This window comes from Terrapene carolina, unplaced genomic scaffold, assembly GCF_002925995.2.
Source record: "Terrapene carolina triunguis isolate 2854851 unplaced genomic scaffold, T_m_triunguis-2.0 Scaffold236, whole genome shotgun sequence".
NCBI classification, from domain to species: Eukaryota; Metazoa; Chordata; order Testudines; family Emydidae; genus Terrapene; species Terrapene triunguis.
The window spans coordinates 15993027-16014445 of NW_020664587.1; the positions used below are offsets into that span (position 1 = coordinate 15993027).

General features: G+C 51.5%; 1 protein-coding gene across 5 annotated transcripts in view; it reads right to left on the reverse strand.

The window, feature by feature from the left end:
- Positions 1–21419, reverse strand: part of COL8A2 (collagen type VIII alpha 2 chain) — a 143683-nt gene that overhangs the window by 44391 nt on the left and 77873 nt on the right. The window contains exon 1 of one of the 5 annotated variants that reach the window (XM_024202916.2): positions 15202–15220. The exons of 3 other annotated variants lie outside the window; for them this stretch is intronic. The gene's annotated coding sequence lies outside the window, so the exon portion shown is untranslated. Of the gene's footprint in view, positions 1–5166; positions 5278–15201; positions 15221–21419 lie in introns of those variants that run through there. One more of the 5 variants, XM_024202912.1, reaches the window with a different exon arrangement.

The window sequence follows — 21419 nt, forward strand, 5'->3', positions numbered from 1 at the left end:
CTTACTGAGGCACTGTGGGATAGCTACCCAGCATGCACCCCTGCTAATGCAGCGCGATAGCTGCAGATGCACAAATGCAGCTGTGACTGCAGAAAAGCTGCCGTGTGGAGGCAAACTGGATGGTGTTATTTAGAAGGAACCAAATGGCTGTGCCTCTAACTGGTTACAAAATCACAGCTGTAAGATATAACCAGGACATAGCCTTGGAGACCGAGAAGGGAAAGGGAAGCCCTGCAATTGATGGTGGTGCTCAAGGGAATAAGAAAATTAAGCTATGTCTGGAATTTCCAGATGGGCCCTGCTTCTATTTAGGCATCAAAATAAGCGGTTGGATTGTCAGAAGAGCTCAGAACACTGGGTGAGGGGAAAATCTGGCTCTTACTTTGGTGCCTAAATGGGAGCTGAGCTGTTAAATGTAGCCCTGGACTTTAGCAAAAATGTGGCCCTGTCTCCCTGCAATTTACAAGGCCTGAAAAATAATCCCAGGCCCCAGATTTTAGAGTGGCTGGTCACAAACTCAGAAGCGTCCCAACAAACAAAACCCCAAAGAAATGCATGTGAATAAAGTGGACTGTGAAAATAAAAGACAAATGGAGAGGGAGGGGGAAGAGAGAGGAGAGAAATGGACGAGGCTAGAGGCAGAGGTGCATGGGTCGTACCAGGTAAGGAAAACAAATAAACTAGCTGACTCAGCGTTTTGTTCTCTTTTTTTTTATAGAGCAGAAACTGTATTTTTACAGCTGCAATCCCTTAAAATGGGATTTTCCCCCCTTTTAAACAAATTCCCATAAAACAATGTTTCATAAAAACAAGCGTTCCTCTTCTAAACCCCGAAGACGAGAAGTAATAAAATCAACAAGGCCCTCTCTGCCCCAATGACAGAGGCTTGTTTCAATAAACAGGAAGAAGAGTCTGCCTCTCTAAACCGCTCTGTGAGATGTGACAATCTGCACTCGCAAGACAGCATGGGCTGTAAGACACAGGAACCGAATCACCGGCTCCAGGGGTGAGTCCATCCCAACCTGGGTGCAATGCATGGCGATTCGGACACTAGCCTAGTACAGGCAGGTCAGGTTTGGCCCTCAGTTTGGATTTGCAGTTACATTAATTCACGGCAATGGGTGCAAGGGATGGAAAACACACGCCGAGCAGGCCAGGAGATGCAACGTACACCCATAGCTTAAGTTTAGATATAGAGGCCCCTTTTGGAATAAAAACAGAGCATTTCTCAGCATCTATTCTGGGGAAGGGGACGTCTCCTTGGATTTCTGGTAACATGAAAACCAACGATGGTGCAACCTTTCTATTCTAGCTCCTTTTAACTGCCCCAAAACTTTGTGAATGCAGAGCTAAGGTTGGCTAGTGCTGCCACGAAGTTGAGTTCAGCTCCACTCAACCCCCCCTGAAAACAAATTATGGTACATGACTCCCCCGCAAACACAACCTTTACTCTGCCCCCTGGAGCTGGCAACAGCCCCTGGGAATGGTTCACGAATGGTAGCGCTGTAGTACACTGCACTAGTTGGATCTGGGACACAGAAACAGCCATGTTCCTCTGAGGACATGTCAGAGATCCCACTCGCAATGTGCCCCCTGGGGCAGGGCAGTGCTATCAGCCCCATATTGCACATGAGGAACTGAGGCACAAGAGTCTAAGTCAGAGGTGGGCAAACTACAGCCCGGGGGCCACATCCAGCCCATGGGACCCTCCTGCCTGGCCCCTGAGCTCCTGGCCCGGGAGGCTACCTCTGGCCCCTCCCCTGCTGTTCCCCCTCCCCCGCAGCCTCAGCTCGCTCCGCCGCCGGCGCAATGCTCTGGGCAGTGGGGCTGTGAGCTCCTGGGGCGGCGCAGCTGCAGAGCCCGGCCTGACCCGGTCTCTGTGCTGCGTGGCGGTGGCAGCGTGGCCCAGCTCCAGCCGGGCAGCGTGGCTGTAGCGCCGCCAGCCACCGGTGCTCCAGGCAGCGCGGTAAGGGGGCACAGAGCAGGGGGGGTTAGGGATAGAGGGCAGGGGAGTTTGGGGTGGTGGTCAGGGGGTGGGGGTGTGGCTAGGGGTCGGGGCGGTCAGAGGGAAGGGAACAGGGGGTTTGAATGGGGGCAGGGGTCCCGGGGGGGCAGTCAGGAATGAGGGGGGTGGGTTGGATGGGCCGGAGGGGGCAGTGGTGGATGGGGCAGGGATCCCAGGGGGGCCGTCAGGGAACAGGGGAGGTTGGATGGGGCAGGAGTCCCGGGGGGGGGGCAGATAGGGGGTGGAGGCCGGGCCACGACCCCCTCCCCTAACCGGCCCTCCATACAATTTCTGAAACCTGATGCAGTCCTCAGGCCAAAAAAAGTTTGCCTGCCCCTGGTCTAAGTGACTAGTCCAAGGTCACTCAGAAAGTCTGTGGCAGAGCTGGGACATGAACCCAGGTCTGCAGCTAGCCCCCAAACCACTGCACCAGCCTTCCAGTCTCCTACCTATAGGCCACATTCCCCCACACGCTGGGAATCAGCGATCCTGAGAATAGGTGGAAGGGTGGGTTTCCTTTCTCTCTTAGCCTTCAGACACAGCGCACTCAGCAGCAGCAGACATACGGTAAGTTGGCGCTGAGCAATACCATTACAGGCCGGTTTCCATTCCTGCGTGCCACCAGGCCATGCCGGGCAAGGGCCGGCTTTCTGGGCCATGTCTTTCCATCTCTAGGAGGTCATCCGGGGAAGCGTTGCCAGCAGAGTATGTGCATCAAAGCTACTTTACAAATGTGGCTGGCTCGCGATCAGATGTCAGGCTGGCTAAGTGCTTAGCCCCTGAGACACCCACACTCAGACCCATTGATGTTTATAAAACCTCAGGGCGGGAGAAAGCGCCACAAACCGCTTCTCAGACCATGAACCTTGGCAACTGCGGATCACGTCCCAGGTCTAAAATAAATCTGCTTAAATGGGGTGTGAGAAACAAGCCATCGCTCACACATGACAAACGCTCCTGCTGCATTTTCCAGCCCCTTCGGCTCCAGGGGGCCAAATCCAGCCCTGGTGGACGCCTGCCTGGACCCATTCTCTCCGTTCTTTTTGCCTGAGGAAAGGCACAGGGAATAGGGACTTTTTATTAGATCCAGATAGGAGAAAATAAGGATCTTTATGGGCCTTATCTTGCAACCCTTACTCATGTGAGTAAGCACTACAGAATCGGGGCCAGGGGCATAGGCATCAGTCCCTTCTGTGGGACCATACAGACCCAAGTCTGTATTTGCATTATAGCCACTAGCCCCCTGTTGCATTGCTGGCTGAGTCTGGGATTTTTGAAGCATGCCTAAATTCTATGCCTAAATTCAACGGGAATTAGCTGGATGCATAACTCTCAGCCTCCTTTGAACCTCTGCCCACTAGAGAGAGATTTGACCTGGGCCTGTGAGAGCCCCCTGATGTTTGGGACAAAACCCCTAGAATTGTTTATTAAGTGTCAGGTTTTGCAAAAGAAGTTTGAGTTTTGTAAAACAATCCTTCCCCCTTCCCCTGTATGTCAAAGGAAATTCACTCCTCACGACAACTTGCACACTTGCGTATTTCTAACTAAATGCCAGTGGAAACAAAGATCCCTGTTTGCAAGTCGTTCTGGCCCTGCTTTCTGGAACCGCCGGGGACTAGCAACCCAAAAGAGTCATGTTTCACCCATCAGACCTGAAATCCAACAGTTCTGAGTTCTATCCAGAAACTGCTGGTTTTTTTGGTTCTGAATTATGCCAAGCAAGTTCTCACTCGCTAATTTATTTCTGGTTAAAATAAATTAGCTCCCATCTCTTTTCCTCCCCTCCCCTCACCATCCCAAATTGTCTTTCTGTCCCAATAAATACTCTGTGAAGAGTATAAAACCAGAAACTTGTTGGCTGGTCAGAATTTCACAGATTCCCAGCTGTATAACAAAGCAATGAGCTAAAATGCCAGCTACGAGTGAGGAAGGTTGATGAGAACTAAGACTTAGAAAAATAACTAAAAGTCAAAGTTCCTGGCTTCCTAGGTAGCCCCCAGTCCTAGGGACAATGATCCTGTAAGTGGAGATTTAAGAGAGCAGGAGATTCAAGCCAATATGAATTTACAAGGTTGTAACACAAGCTTCCTTGTCCAAGAGTTGTAAAGTATCACAGCCCAGACCTTGAAGAAAAACAAGGCAGATCCCCAGGCAGGGATAAATAACACGGGATGCCGAATGGAACTCGGAACTTGTCAGGCGTCCCTGCCACATCCCATTCAGGCTGGGCGAGTTTGACTGCGCTGATGGATTTGTTTAAAATGGAGACAATGCGTTTCATCCGCACACAATAAAAAACAGGACAGTAAAGAGAAGCAGGGTTTTACTGTCGATCCTACCTGGCCTTGGCCAAACAGGGGGGAAATATCATACGTGGTCAAGCCACATTTCTCATTAATAGCTGGACACCCAACCCATACGTATGTGGGAGAAGAAACCCAGAAGAGGTAACAGTCAAGGCAGGGAGTGACAGACAACGAAAGCTCCGGCAGTGCAGGGAAGAAAAGCTTTTATTTAGAAAAAGGCAGCTAGCTCTTTTCCCTCTCTATGCTACCGGGTGCCTCTTACGTGCTGATTTTTATCCTCCTTTCGGAATTAAAACCACCACCGACTGTGAATTAAGAAATCATACTCCGGCTAACTTCAGACAACCCCCTGAATTCCGAGCCTGCCGCACATTTGGGAGACTCAATGAAAGGTTAGACAGCACGTCCTGTTATTTATTCTAGGAAGCCTCTCACATAACTTGCTCGAGATCTCAGAGCCACCTTAACCGCTCCATTGAAATCCCATTGCCTGACAATATTTTTTTTGCCACTGGTTTCCTACCAATAAAAGCAAATGTTCCTCTCCCCCGGCTCAGCCACCAACGCAGCCAGAAGGACAGTGCATCACGACACAATACAAGCCAGTCAAAGTTTTTGCACAGTCCTGCCCTTCGCCTGCTACCCATAATAAGGGTTAAATACACACTCACTCCCTGAGCTTTAAGAGAGTCTAAGCTTGCAGCTGAGTCAATTTTCCTGAATACTAGATGGAGAACGGAGGGGAAAAACCTGCCTGGAATGGAGCTTTTGTTGGAAAAGAAGATGCAAGCCTTTCCTCTCTTGCCCCGGGTTGGAATGCGAAGTACCGAGAAGCTGGGTTTGTCTTTCACTCACCGACGGTATCCCGGAGCTGCGGTCTCTTGAGTCCAGCCTTTCCCCCCTACTCGCCGTAGCAGGACTTCATCGCACACTGAATACTTTTATTGTCCTTTGCCAAGCAGTGACGTCGACCCACTTGCATGTTTTCTCTCAACACTGGCATGCTCTGCTCCGGGACAAAGTGCTCGGTTTTAGCAGTTTGGAAGGGTTCTGGTTGGGGCTGGGGAAGGGCGGGAGGTTGCCTGAACTTAGATTTCATCTTAAAAAAGCCTTTCACCCCAAAGCGATGCCTTCACGCAAGGTTGTGCTGCTGAATCCAACTTGAGCTTCCCACCTGTCCAGAGTGGGGACAGAAGCAGGTACAGCTCATGCGTGGGGATTTTCTCCTCTTTGGAAAGCCTTGCCTGGCAGTATAGCCCAGTGGCTAGAACATTGGCTGGGGACGCGAGAAACCTGGGTTCTGTTCCTGGCTCTGGCCTGCTGGGTGACCGTGGGGAAGTCACTGCCCCACTCTGTGCCTCAGTTTTCCCCATCTGTAAAATGGGGATAATGATGCTGATCTCTGTGAAGCGCTTTGAGCTCTTCTGATGACAGCTAGGTATTGTAATGTCCCCACTTCTGCTGCTGTGTACACACTGCCTTGGCTGAGTCAATTGTTCTGTCTGGTGGGACATTTGCTGCTCGGGTGCATGCTGTGGGTTCGGTTCATTTTTTTAGATACCGGTCATAGCTGAAAAAAAAAAACAACTCCAAAGGTGTCTTCTGTCCAGGATCCCCTTTTTGGTTATCAATCGAACTAAAACGTCAAAGGGCCGGATTGCAAACCCTCCCAAGCAGCTCCGTGCCCCAGTATAAAGAACTGCTCCCCAGGGTGAATAAGGGATTCACAAGCCATGAGACATACTACAGGTTCTTCCAGACCATTGCTCTTTCTTGCAGTGATCGCTCTCAATTCTAATGTCCTCTCAAGGTGACCGTATCTAGGAGGTGGAAAAACCCAACAGGAATCCTTCCTAATTACGCTCATTCTCTGCTCCAGGCCCCCAAGGACCACGCCATGGCCCCAGCAGGGTGCAATGATTCAGCAAACCTCAGCATCTCTTCGGTTAGACTCCAGGTCTTGGCACGCCGCCCACAGCCAAGTGCTCGGGTCGTGCTGTGTGAATGGCAAGTGCTGGATCTCAACTGTGCTGCTGTTTACCATTGGTGGGAGAATAAATAAATAAATCACGAGAAATCCCAGTCCATAAAGTTCCCATTAGACTCAAAAGCAGAAACAGCTGCCGGAGTCATGAGCGGCTTTTCTAGCCGAGTTCAACAGCAGGGGAGGCAGCGGAGGACGAGCCCGGGTGACTTTGCCCAGGAGGTGTGCGTGCCATGGGAATGACTGTGCATGGGGCTGGCTCTGCAAGCGCCAGGCTGTATTACTTACCCGGCGCTAGCCAAGGTGGAATAGAAAAGGTCTCTCCTCCCCGCTCTGCCCTCCGGACTGCAAAGGAGACACTAGAAAGGATCAAAGCATGCATTCCTCTGTGGAGAAAGGCCCCTCCGCCGCTGGAGGGTTTCCCATCCTCGCTCAAGTCCCCTCTGCCAACAAAGAATTGGCGCCTGCTCGCCCAGAGAGGCGTCTTTTCAATGCGCCGGTGTCCTCCGTACGAATAACCCAGCCCATCCCTTCCGATTCCTCCTCCTTTATTAACTAGATAAATAATTAATTGCATTAAGTTTTCCAGGCCCTCAGAGTGAAAGAACCCGAGACTTGCCCTGGGAAGCTAATTAGTGCTTTGGTATGAGGATGCCCAGGGAACAGCCAGGTGGCACTGGGTACCGAGCTCTGTGCCAAAAGGAGACGGCCTCTTCACAAAGCAGGCTCCAAGGTCTGAACCCTCCATGTCCCTTGATGCAAGAGCCCTATAGAATTTAATAGGCAAACACTTTTCTATAGGGCTTTTGTGTTTTGGGGACCCTCCTACAGAATTTCATAGAGAATTCCACCCCTGCTATAGAAGCCTACAGGATGCTTTAAAAACCAGACAATACACAAAACCTCGGTTTATGTTTGTGGCTTTCTACAGCCTCCCCCCGAATTTCTATAGGACCTGGTGCCCTATTGCAGCCCATAGGGGTCTTCTCCCAGAGTACATAGCTTGCTCTTCACAAACGGGAGAGTTTGCCTTTTGCACGGGCAGGTAGAAGCAGGCATAAAGGAGTGTGTGTGTATGGAGAGAGAGAATTTAGATGACCTCATCGGGACCCTGAAGGCTATTTAGCAGAGAGTTGGTTAATGGGCCCGTAATAAGTCAAATACAATCTTTCAGGAGAGTGAAAGAAGCTGTTGCTGTGAAATGCGGTGACAGTGCTAAGTACCCTGTTCAGCAGAGCATTCCAAAAGTGAACCCCTGCCCCGCCCCATTAGACTTTCAGCTTCCCTCCTCCAATCCATTGTGCTGGCTTGCTTTGCCTGAACAGATACACAGCTTTGTATTACATGGTTTCCATGCAGATGAATGAGTGGCCAGCGCGGTGCCCGCATAATGGCGACTGGGGGTCAACAGCTTTTCATGGTAACAACTCCATGAATAAACAATCAGCGTGTTATGCACCATTATCCCAAACAGCGTGTGCTGCATTTTAAAGCGATAACCGCTTAAGCTGCTGTATTCCTTCTCTTTCTGAGGGGGCGATTCAGAGTCAGTCAAGCAGGGGGGCTTTGAATTACATGGACAGAATCCCCCCCCCCGGCTACCTTTCCCTTGCTACTGTTATGATAAAACAGTTTTTAACGGTGCTGGTTTCCTCCTCTCTTTCACCCGGGAAGCTCTGATCAGTCCAAGGGGCCATGGACGGTTTGAAGCGATTTTCTACACTCTCAAAGGAAGCGGCTTTGGGACCTGCTAAAGTGATGCTATAGACTCAGAGTCAGTCTGCGAGCAGACAAGCTCTCCCTTTGTAACCAGAGGTGGCTAACCCACACTGGGAGACGTGTGGGGCTTCCCTCCCAGACACTTAGGCCTTGAAATGCTGCCTTTGGCATCAGGATGGAAGCACAAGTTGTCATGTCTCAACCTGTTGGGACCGAAAGTTAAGTAACAAGGATGGGAAATTGATGGGCAGCTCAGCAGACGGTGGAGGAGATTGTAAACGACATGGGATCCGTTCGCTAATTCTCTAGCCTGTGCCTGAGGTTTGCTACGTCCCCCTTCATGCAATCCAGCAATTCCCTGTAGTATAAAAGGGTACCAATGGCAGCGTTAGTGCGTGCTGGGAAGCGGTTTGCTGCTGTGTTTCTCCCCAGGGGTGGCTGCCCTTCAGCATCCCATCCTCCCTGCTGAGAGGCGAAGGTCAGAACTTCGTGACCACCAGGTTCTGGCAGCTACTTCAAAAGACCCACCATCCTGTCTAATAGGGGATAAAGGCTGCCCCTAGCACAGTTCTATTATCCATCCTAGGGAGGCATTTTAAGTGCCCCTTTGTTCTTCCCAGGGCCTTTTATCCCCAGGCCTGATGCTGCTAGAGCGGGCTTTTCATGGGGCCATCCCTAGAGGCTCTTAGTTAGCCCTGTGGCCACTGATCCATTGACTGCACATCTGGTCTCGGATCTCAGTCTGGTCTCACGACCATGGGCAAGTGACGCTGCTTCTACTTTCCCCCTGTCCCTTTCTCGACCAGCACCTGGGTCAGTTTACAGATAAACCAGAACTAGCCATACTGAGAGTTTGAGTTATCCCAAACCTATTCCCCCCCCCCCCCCCACCCCGATCGTGGAGCGGGGCTCCTGCTTCTTTCACACTCATTGACCACCACGGGAGTTGCTTCAGATTTGCACCCATGCAGGCAAAGGGAGAATCAGAGCCCGGGGAGGATTTGATATCTATTGGGAAGCGGCAATTTTGGATCCACTGTTGCGAGTCAGCGCTGGCCCCTAGGAGTTCTCCAGAGTGGTCGTTCTGTGCGCTTGTGTGTTTGCAGCTTGCTGAGGGCATGTGACTGCAGGCACCAAGGAGGCAAAGAATACAGCTTTATAATCCCCACTGTGCTATTACAGTAGCACCAACTGAGATGAGGAGACTAAGGGGGGATCTGATAGAGGTATATAAAATCATGAGTGATGTGGAGAAAGTGGATAAGGAAAAGTTATTTACTTATTCCCATAATACAAGAACTAGGGGTCACCAAATGAAATTAATAGGCAGCAGGTTTAAAACAAATAAAAGGAAGTTGTTCTTCATGCAGCGCACAGTCAACTTGTGGAACTCCTTGCCTGAGGAGGTTGTGAAGGCTAGGACTATAACAGCGTTTAAAAGAGAACTGGATAAATTCATGGAGGTTAAGTCCATTAATGGCTATTAGCCAGGATGGGTAAGGAATGGTGTCCCTAGCCTCTGTTTGTCAGAGGATGGAGATGGATGACAGGAGAGAGATCACTTGATCATTGCCTGTTAGGTCCACTCCCTCTGGGGCACCTGGCATTGGCCACTGTCAGTTGACTGGATTCTGGGCTGGATGGACCCTTGGTCTGACCCAGTACGGCCGTTCTTATGAGATACCCAGCCAAGGTCTAGGCTGTCAGTGACCGAGATGTGGGTGGCCTTGACTGGTAGTCAGGACTCAGCCGGAGTCAGAGGCCAGGCACCAGCCCCGCACTCAGAGCACAGGATCAGGACCGGGCTACCTGGAGTGTGGCATGGCAGGGCCGAGTCTAAAGCAGGAGCAGGATTGGGAACGAGCAAGCCCAGGACTCAGTGATTGCTGCTGGGCTTATGAGCCAGTCTGTGACTCTTCCAACCAATCAGGCGGGGTAGCCAATCAGGCAGCCTACTGCCGGCCAGCTGTGCTCGTCAGGGGGCCTGGAGATGGGCTCTGATGCTGACAGAAGCCCCATGGTGCTAGGTGCTGTACAAACAAAGTGAGAGGCAGTTCCTGCCCCAAAGAGCTTCCGATCTAACAAGACAAAACAGAGGAGGCCAGAGCTGGTAATAGAGTCCAGGTCTCCTAAGTCCCATGCCAGGACCCTACCCTCCAGTTTAGGCCACATTGCTGGTCTCTCAGATATTGAAAACCCTGTTCAGACGGTTTCAGCTCGGCTTCATTCAGTTCCACAGAACTCCCAGTGATGGGACTGGCACAACCTGCTACTTCAGCACACCCAGCGCCCGGTGTAACAGGGCGTAACAGCCGCACACCACCCATTTCTATTCTCCTTCCTAGGGAGGCATTGCAAAGTGGACCCTCTCTTCTTCCACCAGACTCTAGCCAGTGCCAAGAAACAAAACCCCCAGAAACTAGAACAGGGGCTGATGTTAAATCACCATTTCAGGGAGCAGCGTGGCTGTGATACGGGGGAAGGGCAGCCAGCATAGCTTTGGGACCAGTGCCCCTTGCGTTCAATGGAAATGAGGGTAGACTCAGCACCTGGCAGATGGGACCGAGTGGAAGGTGCCAGCGTTCCCAAGCTTTTCACAGCTCCTTTCATTCCTATGCAGCGAGACACAAACGCTTTGAGCAAGGGAGCCTTCCTGTCACCCCTGCTTTGTTTGCAGAAATGCAGCTAAGCCCGTGTGTTCGCCATTGGCACAATTTTCACCGACTTTGGTTTGGAAAACTGCACGCGACCATTTATTAAACCCAGAATGGAGTCGGGGGGGGGGGGGGAGAAAAGAGTCAAAAAATCTGTTTTGGCTCAGCTGTGGTTTCACTGTATTCTGGAATCTAGATCAAGTCAACCTGTGTTATGTGGAGGGCCAGCCCTGGCCTAGACCGTCTGTAATTCAAGTTAGCCAGACACAGGATTTTAGCCTAATGAATTCATAGGGACAATCTCATCTGTAACACCCACCTACATCAAAGGGAGGGTGCTGGGGGCTACAGAATAGCAAGTGATACTGCAGTATATTAGCGATGTACGGTAAGAGCAGCAGCAAGGCCAGACATGGAAAAGGAAGACTTAAAAGTGACCTGCAAAGGGGGCGAGGGGGAAGAGCTTCAGGGGTTGTTGCGTTTTTTGCTCGTTTATGATGGATAAAGAAGACCTGACAGTAGTACCATAGCACAGCATTAAAACGACCATCCGGCAGGCCCCTGGCTGGGCTAATCTGCGCAAGGAGTTTCCGGGCATCGCCGGAGGTTCACTTGTGTATCATTTGCTGCCCGAAGCCGTCATATACATCAACTTCGCAGCAGGTTGTCTAGCTGGCAAATGAAATGCAACATAGGAGCTTGAGAGCATCACTAATGACAACGTGGCCCCGGACTGGGAGTGCTCAGACCTGGGTTTTGTTCCTGATTCTGCCACTGACTTACTGTGAGAGCTTGGGCAAGTCACTTTACCTCCCCGTGCCTCGGTTTCCCCTTCCACTCTTTGTCGGCCTTGTTTTTAGTGTGTAAGTTTTTCAGGGCAGGGCCTGTCTCTCATTGTGTGTTGGTCCAGCCTCTAGCACAAACGAGTCCCTGATCTCAGTCACGGCCTCTCCATACTAACAATGAACAGTCACTATTTAGGCAGGAGTGTAACTGCAATGGTGTAAAACCCAAGGAAAGCTGCAGTTTGCATCAGTGGACCTTGCCCCTGCTTGAAACCAACGTGAACTACAGTTTCCTTTTCTGCATTTGGGGTTCACACCATTTGCTGGTCACGGACGGCTGAAGCCCTGGTATATAGACAAGGTCTGAGACAAGTGCTTAACTTGTAAGGAACAAATTGCTCGAGCCCCAGCACCTCTTTCACTTTCAACACTGATACAGCAAGCCCAGAGGTGCCGGGGCTACGAACTGCCAGGCCCAGAGGTGCCGGGGCTCTGAACTCCCAGGCCCAGAGGTGCTGGGGGCTCTGAATTGCCAGGCCCAGAGGTGCTGGGGGCTCTGAACTGCGAAGCCCTGGCACAAATTAAGCCCTGCCTCAGTCTCCCTGGCAGGTTCCCTCCCCCACCCCCCAATAGCAGGACTTCCGAGACCTCACACGTTTCTGGAACTCAGGATCAATGTCACAGGGAGCTACCATCTCAGCTCCCACCCGCCTCCAATTACCAAACAGCGAGTGTGCACTGTTTCCCATGTGGAGGGTGACACTAATGGCTGGATTTGCCCAGTTTCCAAACAGAGCTGACATTCCAAGCTGTGCAAACTGGGCTCGTAGCTGTCAGGAACGTCTGTGCACTCCTAGCTCCTCCACGTTGGGAAATCTCGGTCTCCTGCGAAAACGGGCCTCTTGCTGCATGGCAAGATCTGCTGTGCTGCTGGCACTGGGCACAGCCACAGAAACCGATCCCCCTGCTGGCCTTTTGAGCACAGCGTTCAAAGCAGACAAGGGCACTGAGGTTTCAATCTCTAAATGTGACTCACCCAGGGCCACCCAGAGGATTCAGGGGGCCTGGGGCAAAGCAATTTCGGGGGCCCCTTCCATAAAAAAAAGTTGCAATACTATAGAATACTATATTCTCATGGGGGCCCCTGCGGGGCCCGGGGCAAATTGCCCCATTTGCCCCCCTCCCAGGTGGCCCTGGACACCCCTCCCTGTGTCTTGCAAGTAGAGCTGGGTTTCCAGCTTCCACCCCAGACATTTCTCAATTGATTTGACTCTCTCCTAGCAGAGAGAATCTAAATGATTGTTTAAAGATCACACAACCTACCCTAGGCTGGATTATTGGGGGCAGGGTGGAATGGGGAGAGAGGGGTGCTTCCTGCACACAGCTCTGCCAGGGCATCTCTGTCCTGACTCGCAGTACCCTCGCTATTCCAGCCCCCACCACCAACAGTCCTGGTCTCCCTTCCCTTCCCTTCCCTTCCTGCTCTGCTGGGGCAGGCCCCCGGCTAGCCCAGTGCTGGGCTGCTTTCGAGGGAAGACTCCCAACTCCTTAGTGTTTGTGTGGAGAACAGTATCGACACAGGGGGCTGCAGAGGTGAAGAGACCAGTTCTGTCACCTGCGGTGTCTACACTGCAGCTGGGAAGGTGCTTCCCAGCACAGGTAGACAGACAGACAGACGCGAACTCTTCTTGATCTAGCGTGCTGGAAACAGCCATGCGGCCACGGTGGAGGTGCGGGTCAATCAGCCAAGCACAGATCCAGGGGGTCAGGTGGGACTATCCCGAGCCACTGCCCGCGCTGCTGCGGCCGCACTGCTATTTTTAGTAAGCTAGCGTGAGCGAGCGAGCGAGCATGTGTCTATCTACCCGTGCGGGGAAGCACGCTCCCAGCTGCTGCATAAGCAAAACGAAGGCAGAGGAAGTGAGGGTAACATTAGTGGGTTGAAAGAGATGAGTTTATGAGGCTGTCTGGGTGCTCAGTTGCACATGTGCAAACAGCTGGTACAATGGGGACTCCCTGCGTTCCAGGGTCCCTTTGAAAGCGGCACATTACAAAGAGCGCGCAGTCCTGACATCGCATGGAAAACAGAACCCAGAAAGCTGGCAATGAGAGAATTCTTGCCAAGGATGAATGGGCTGAAGGTCACGAATGCTCGTTACATACCTGAGTAATTAGCCAGGTCTTTGCCCAGGTGGTGGCGCTGCCTTCAGAGCTGGTCAGGTGGAGACCGGTGGCTGCTGGCCGGGAACCCAGCTCCAAAGGCAGAGCTGCCACCAGCAGCGCAGAAGTAAGTATGGCATGATATGGTATTGCCACCCTTACTTCTGCGCTGCTGCTGGCGGGGCGCTGCCTTCAGAGCTGCCCCATGAATTCTGTATAGTATAGGGTAAAAGCACACAAGACCAGATTTCACGGTCTGTGATGCGTTTTTCATGGCCGTGAATGTGGTAGGGCCCTATCCATAAGGATGGTCTTGTGGCTAAGGCACTAGGAATCAGGAGATAGGGGTTTAAATTCTGCACTCTGCCACAGATCCGGTGTGTGACCTTGGTTAAGTCACATATGCCACATGCCTCAGTTTACCCTCTGTAAAACAGTACTTCCTTTCTCCCACTCTTTATTTGTCAGCTGTTTGAAGAAAGAATTCTTTGAGGCAGGGACTGTTTCTTACTATGCGTATATACAGCACCCACCACAACGGGGCCCTGATCTGTGCCAGTATCCCCTGAGGTGTTATTTTAATACACATAATAATGAAACAGCTGGAATGGAACTGGATTTTACATCCTGTTGGTGGAGAAAACAAGCAAAGCACATCTAAGGCGTTGCCTGAAATCTCCTGCCTGACGAAATAGTTAATCTTAATTAGCAATCATGTACCATTTTCATTTCTGAAAGCCCTTTGCTAACGTTAACTAGTGAACAATGCTCTATAGGCCATTGGGTCGAATAGAAGTTATGGCATGACGACATCTATCCCTCCAATTCCTACAGGGTCAATACCTCTAGAGGCATTTTGGGGCATGACCATGAGAAATTCCTGGAGAAATCATTGTTTAAGTCCGTGAGAGAGGACGCTTGGAAGGTTCTCCCACCATCCCACTAGGTGCCCTGGTATCACTACCATTGTCCTTTCCTCTCAGCTCCATCCACTTCCCTTTAAACTCTGCCAAAAGGAAGTATCTGCGCGGGCTCGGGCCAGGCAGGCAGTGAAGAGAGGGCTGAGGTGCCAAATTCCAGCTGTGCCAGAGGGAACTGAGATGGGAGCACGGCCCCAAGGAATCTGCTGTGCATCACATCAGACATGTGGCCTGGTTGGGTAGGAGAGTAGATACTAAACTCCACCGCCAGTGCGGCTGCTCTATACAGTTCCCACCACAAGTGCCTCCTCTAACAGTCCCTGCCACAGCGTTAGGAGCCCCGGGGTAATGGGGGCAATTCCATGGGGCTTCGGTGGAGCTACGCCAGCTGAGACTCTGGTCCTAGGGGCTGCATCCTTCTGCCCTCCATAGAGCAGAACAGTGAGTGTTTTGCTCCATTAAGCAGCGCAGAATCTGACCTCCTATTAATTCATTCCATGACTGCAGTAACATTTGCAGACCCTTGGCACCTAATCAGGCCCGGGTTATTAAATATGCAAGTGTCTATTCCCCTGCCACTCCATAAACAGGCGCATTAAAAACTCCTGGCATCAAATAAAAAAAATTAATAAATCTCACACTTAAAGGGAGAGAGGCAAGAATTTCACCTTGTTCTCCAAGGAGGACCAAGAGTCGGAGGCTTTGCAGTCAGTTCTGTTACCGTCTCTCTCTCGTAACGGTCTGTGTCTCAGCTCATTCAGCCACAGAGCTCATGGTGCGCGGCGCTTGGGCTATTTCAGTCCGAAATCTTGTCATCTCTGCTCCTTCTCCCCTTTTGCTTCAGAGACACGTCAAAGTCCTGGGCATGGCCCTCATTCTGAGCTGCACGCCGAGCTGCACAATCACATACCCTTCCTCTCCCTGGGCTTGTTCGAAAAGCTGCTGTTGATTTAGGAGCCCTGTTATTTAAATATTAATCGCAGGGCTGGCAGGCAGGCCAGGCTCCCACTCACTTCAATCCTAATTATTTTTTAAGTCAATACATTTGATCCGCGGGGGCTCTGTGACTGTGCTTTGAGGTCAGTCAAATGGAAAACTTGTTTAAACAAATCAGTAAAAATTCATTCCAGGAGGGGTGTGGATCTATCTGCCTGTGCTTAGGTAGGACTCAGCTAGCTGGCTGCAGCCTCCCTAGCATTTGAGACAGCATGTTAAGGGTTTCCCAGTCCAAAGGATCCAAATAGCCTTTACCACTGGACAGAGCCAGGACCCTTGGATCAGGACACAGCCGCAACACAGACTGCTGATGGGCTGCCCAATCTAGAGGGAGGTAAGATTCCATCCAGAGCTGGGGATGTGTGCCAGGAAGAAGAACATGGCCAAGAAGTGTGCAACATTTGGGGGATTCCATAGCCATAATGCCCCCCGCACCCCAACCGCTGGGCTAGGATTAAACAGATGCTCAGCGAGCAAATCAGGATCAGGCATAAAAATTAACTGAGAACCAAACTGAATCCTTGTCTGGGCTTTTGGGCTGGCTGCAGTGTCTCCTAGGGGAGCAGCTCTGCAGTCACTTCCAGTGACCCGGTGTGGGTGGATTAACGGTGCTCAGTTGGTTTAAGGAGAAGCCAGGCTACCCCAACCCTGAAACAGAGATCAACAAAGGGCTGGGGAGGAGCCCAAGATGGGAGCGGGGAGGGCAAGTGGGTCTTCCAACTGCAGCTCGCTCTCCCGCCCTCCCCTAACAGGTTTGGACAGGGGAGCAGACAGACCTTTTGTTTGAGGACAATAAGCCATGTCCTTTTCAGACTATTATTTAGAGGCATGAAAGAAACTTCATTCCACGACAGGAGGCAAAGCACCAACCCCGCAACCAAGGATCAAACTCCCCCCACAACCCAACTTTCTTTGCAACTCTCTAACCTATCAAAGGCAGAGAACTTGGATCCCCCGCCCCAGGCCCAGTGCAAACTAAAGGGGCGGTATCTGTCCCTTTTGCAAAACGGGCTGCCCAATACTACGGCTGAGAGCGGTACGAGAACAGAGCAGAGTCGACGCCCCAACAGAATTACTGGAGCTCTGCCTTATCCAGCTGTTAACTCCAGCATCGGTTCCCCTGGTCACATTCCGGCCTTACCAACGGTAGGGTTTGCAAAAGCACCTAAGGAACTTAGGTACCCAATCCCCCATTGACTTTCAGTGGAGCTTGTGCTCAGGGCCACCCAGAGGATTCAGGGGGCCTGGGGTCTTCGACAGCGGGGGTCCTTCCACTCCGGGTCTTCGGGGCACTTCGGCAGCGGGTCCCGGAGCGAGTGAAGGACCCGCCGCCGAATTGCCACCGAAGACCTGGAGCGGAAGGAGCTCCGGGTCTTCGGCAGCGGGTCCTTCACTCGCTCCGGGTGTGTTCGGTGGCACTGAAGGACCTGCCGCCGAAGACCCGCCGAAAACTCTCGTAGGGGCCCCTGTGGGGCCCGGGGCAAATTGCCCCACTTGCCCCTCCCTCTGGGCGGCCCTGCTTGTGCTCCTAAGTCACCTAGGTAGAAGTCTGCTGAGGCCTAATTTCTGAAGCCCAACCTGGACCCAAGCACAAGCGGGTTGAGTCTTTTTCAGACCTGATCTGACCTGACCCCAACAGTGCCACCATTGCCCTGCTCTTGCCAGCCGCTGCCCCCCCACTGGATTGGGCGCGTGTTGCAGAGAACGGCTCTGCGACACGTCAGAACACTCAGTCTGGAGCTGCCCTCACCTTGACCCATGGGCAGGAGAAGAGCAGCAGACCCGACCCAGCCCCGCCAGACCCCGAGAGGGGCAGTTAGTTTTCAGACTCCAACACTTGTAGTCAGGTCCCCTGGACTCTGCACCTGGGTGCTTTTGAAAATTCCACCCAGGAGTGTTAAAATATTAGCAACCAACAGCAATATTTGAAAAAATAACATCAGGAGAGAGTGAAGTGCAGCAAACCTCAGGCGCTGCGCAAGGGCAAGAATTGTGGCTTGGGAATTGAACGTTTTAGCCGCTTGCGATGCTGCAGCCTGACAGGCGGTAACTGAACCGTCTGGGCACTCACACGGTCGTCTTTCAGGAACGACGGCTGCCAGAAATGAGAATCAACCCTAACAAAAGCCGTGCAGCACCCCCGAAAGGAGTGATGCTGCAGCCACGGACAGCATGTGCTGGGGCGAGGATAGGAGAATATGGGGCACCTGTAGCTAGATGGAGGGGGACATCAGCCTCGACCCCGCACCGTGCCAAGCCCTCTGGCCCTGATTCAGCAAAGCACTCAGGCACGTGCTAACCAGCCTTTGAAGTCAGTGTGTCAGCATTTTCCATTTAAGCATGTGCTTTGCTGGGTCCAGGCCAGAGCGTTCAGCACTTTGCAGGATCAAGCCCACAAACAGGATATTAAAAAGCCGGGGGGGGGGGAGGGCGGAGGAGGAAGCAGTGGTTGTACTTATTGAGGGAAGAAGAAATGAAGCTGAGTAGCAAGTGAGGTAACCCGTCACTCTCGCCACGGGCTGCAGTCAGGCCCCGGAGGTGTTGGAGACGTGCTCCTTGGAGCACTCAGCGCCTGTGCATGCTCACCGCAGAGCACTGCCTTGCTCGGATGGCTCTCTGTGCTTCCTCGTTTAAAGTCTCCCCTGGCTTCTCTCTCTCTGTCAGCTGCTGCCCTCCAGAAAACTTTCCCAAAAATGCCACTTGGATCAAACCTGGAGCCTGCAGAACTCAGACTCTTAGTGCAGCTTCATCCAGACCCAGGCTACGATTAGGGAAGTTCAGCGACCAAAACCTCTGCCCTGACGTTTGATGCAGTTCAGTTGCAGATCTGGACTTCCTAGCTTCCCCCAGCTCAATGGCAGAGCGGAACCCAACCCCACTACCAAAGTGTGGGAAAACGCAGGGCTGGAGGGCTCTGACTTGGCCTGTCTCTCCCACTGAGCGGCCCTGGGTGGATACATCAGAGCTGCGTGTGAGAGTAAATCTGGAACAAACCATATGTTGCTTTGAATTTTTTAAGAGGCCATTTGGACCTGAAACTCAAAGCAAGACTTGGGTGTAAATAAATTGCCTCCTGCCTAATCTGTTTAGTGAGGTCGCTGGCTAGAGTGTGTGACATCACATTTATCTCCAGTATGGTAAAACACAAGCACGGGACTGTAATGAAGCACATAGGGATGCATCCCAAGCCAATTCCCTCACTATTCTCCGCCCCAGTCCGAACACCCTTGGACTTTCAGGAGGAGTTGGGACTCTGCACCTGAGCTCTGCAGCTGGTAGTAAAAGAGATGGGCCCAGCACGTTCCCACACACGTTCCGAAGGCGGCTTGAGCGTGACAGTTTAAAGCGGTGGATTGATACTTGACTAGGTAACCAGGCCAAAAAAGTCCTGAGCAATGTGGGTGGGCTAGAAACCAGCATGGTTTTTGGAGACTTCCTTGTCCAATCAAACCACTCCATCCTCCTGGTCATTTTTAAAGATAAAACAGAGAGATAGTCCAAGCCTAGTGCTCGACTGGATACGCTCCAGGAGTAGATAAAAGACTGGGGCTTTGGTGTGTGTTACACATGAGAAAGAAAAGAAAGAATGGTTCGTTTTTACAAGTCAGACTGCAGTAGCCAGAGATCTTGATTGTTAGCTCTCCTCTCATAGCAGTGTGATATTCTGGGAGATTTTTGGCACTGGCAGAGTTTGAAATGCCCAACACCTGATGCTGACAAAAGCTGCTGTCTGCGCCGCACAGGATCCAAAATCTTCCCTGCGCTTAATCAGAAGGAACAAGAAAACATTTTCCTTGAAGAAAGAAAAACACCCCACCCTGTACGCACTCAGCTTCCTGCCACCCCTGGAGCTTTTGAATTTTAAGTTAGTCCCATGAAACGGAGCCTCCGTACCTGCGGGCTCTGTTCCTTGGCACGAGATCATTTGCCTATTACAGACCCTGGTACAAAACATGCAAATCAAGGAGACCTAAAAGAGCTAAAGCCACATTGGAAAAAAAATACAGATTGTTGCTAAGATTTCTATTACAATTAATATCTGTATTTCTTTCCCTCTTAACTTGTCTGCTGCAGTATCTGAGCCATGTACACTGCATTCACTTACAGGAGATAGACTCAACGTTAACCGGATGGCAGCAGAGACGCAGGACGTCTGACACAAAGTGCAGGACTCACACATACAAGATGTATTCCGAGCAACTGGTAAAGATCCTCCTGCTTCTGATTCAAAGGCAATGACTCCTCCTGCCTGCTCTATGAAGCATGCGCCCGCCAAAGTCTTGTGGTTAAATAACAGTCCTTATATAACCCCAAACACAGGCTCTGGTTTAAGTTCCCAGTGCTGCCTCACACACAGGAGGAAGTTTTGCACGTGGAACTTTGCACGTCTTTGTAACTTGCACGCTGGTAGTTAACAAGAGCGTAGTGGCTAGAGAAACCTTTGCTCTTCCCACCTCTTCCAGCAGAGGCGGCGGTGGGGAACTGACTGCTCTTGCCCTGCCAGCACTGGTTACCAAGGAAGATGAAGCTCCTTCATCCAGCTCAGATGGATTAGTGACTTTCTGTACAGGGTGTGTTACAAGTCCACAGACAACAAGAGACTTTTGCAGCTCCCTGCTACCAGGCTTAATCCCTTACTCAAGCTGTCAAGGCTCACGCTCTTAACTCCAGAGATGTTGGTTCGATCCCCGTGATGACCAAGAGACTGGTTGTTTTGGGGGGGATGGGTCGCGAGTCTAAAATATTCCTTCTCCAGGAAAGTTTAAGCAACGGGGAAAAGTTGTGAGCTGGGGTACAAGGGCACAGATCATCCCGGGCTCAGACACAACAGGGATGGGGAGTAAGCCATACAAATACCTAGAGACATTCCAGCAAACAGAAAAAGATGGAGCGAGGGGATGGGTGGGGGCAGGGGAAACACACCTCTTCCAAGAGACAGGCCGACTTCCAGTGTTGCACCAGGCAGGGTATCAGGACTGGCTCCATGGAAACCATTGAAGTTGCGCCAGTTGAAAACCAAGATCCTGTCCTGGGGCTCTGGGTGTCTGGGAAGTGCAGCGCTTTCCCGCACAGCAACCTCCCCGGGCCAGGGGGATCGGCTGGAGAAGAAACGCCATTGCAAGCCTGGGTGTTTCTCTCTGCTCTACGAGCAAGCTGCTCACGCAAGCCTGCAGTGCTGACTGTGTCTGCCAATGCCAGGCACTTGTCAAGAAAGAAAACATACACCACCACTCGGAACCGTCATCTCAACCCTCTGCTCTAGGGGTAGCTGCCGACTATCTAATTTCGTGGTAAGCACCACATAATTAGGAAGCAAACGTAGTTATTCCTGCCATCTAAACCAGAGCATGGGTTACATGGCAATTATTGGTTGCACACTACAACATGTGGCTTACCACTAGGACTTCCTCTGATATTCCTTCGAAGAACATTACGCCTACTGGGTCATCTAGGTATGGTCACTCAGACCCAGGACATGGCAGTTCCTCAGGGATTGGTAAAAAGGTGACCCTAGTGACAGTGGGCCCTGCTAATTGTCAAAGTTTGAGGAAGTTTGGTTCTGAATCAGAACATGTAGGAACATGGAATTACTGTTCTGTTACAAGCCATAGAATAAGCCGTCCCTGTGTAATTCCTGTGCAAACTAGGTGAACAAAAGAGGGGTCTATATCCAAATGACCTCAGCATGGCCTTTGATTAAATACTTGTCTGCCCCCGTGATTCAGACAGCAAAGATCCACATTATACCACTTGCACCACAGATTTTTCTTGACCCACAATCCAGTAGTTAGGCACGTAGGGCCAAATTTCCAAAGGACTCGGGGCCTGATTTTCAGGCACGCAGCACCCACAGTCAGGACCAGGTAGTTAAAACAGAGCTCAGCTCTCA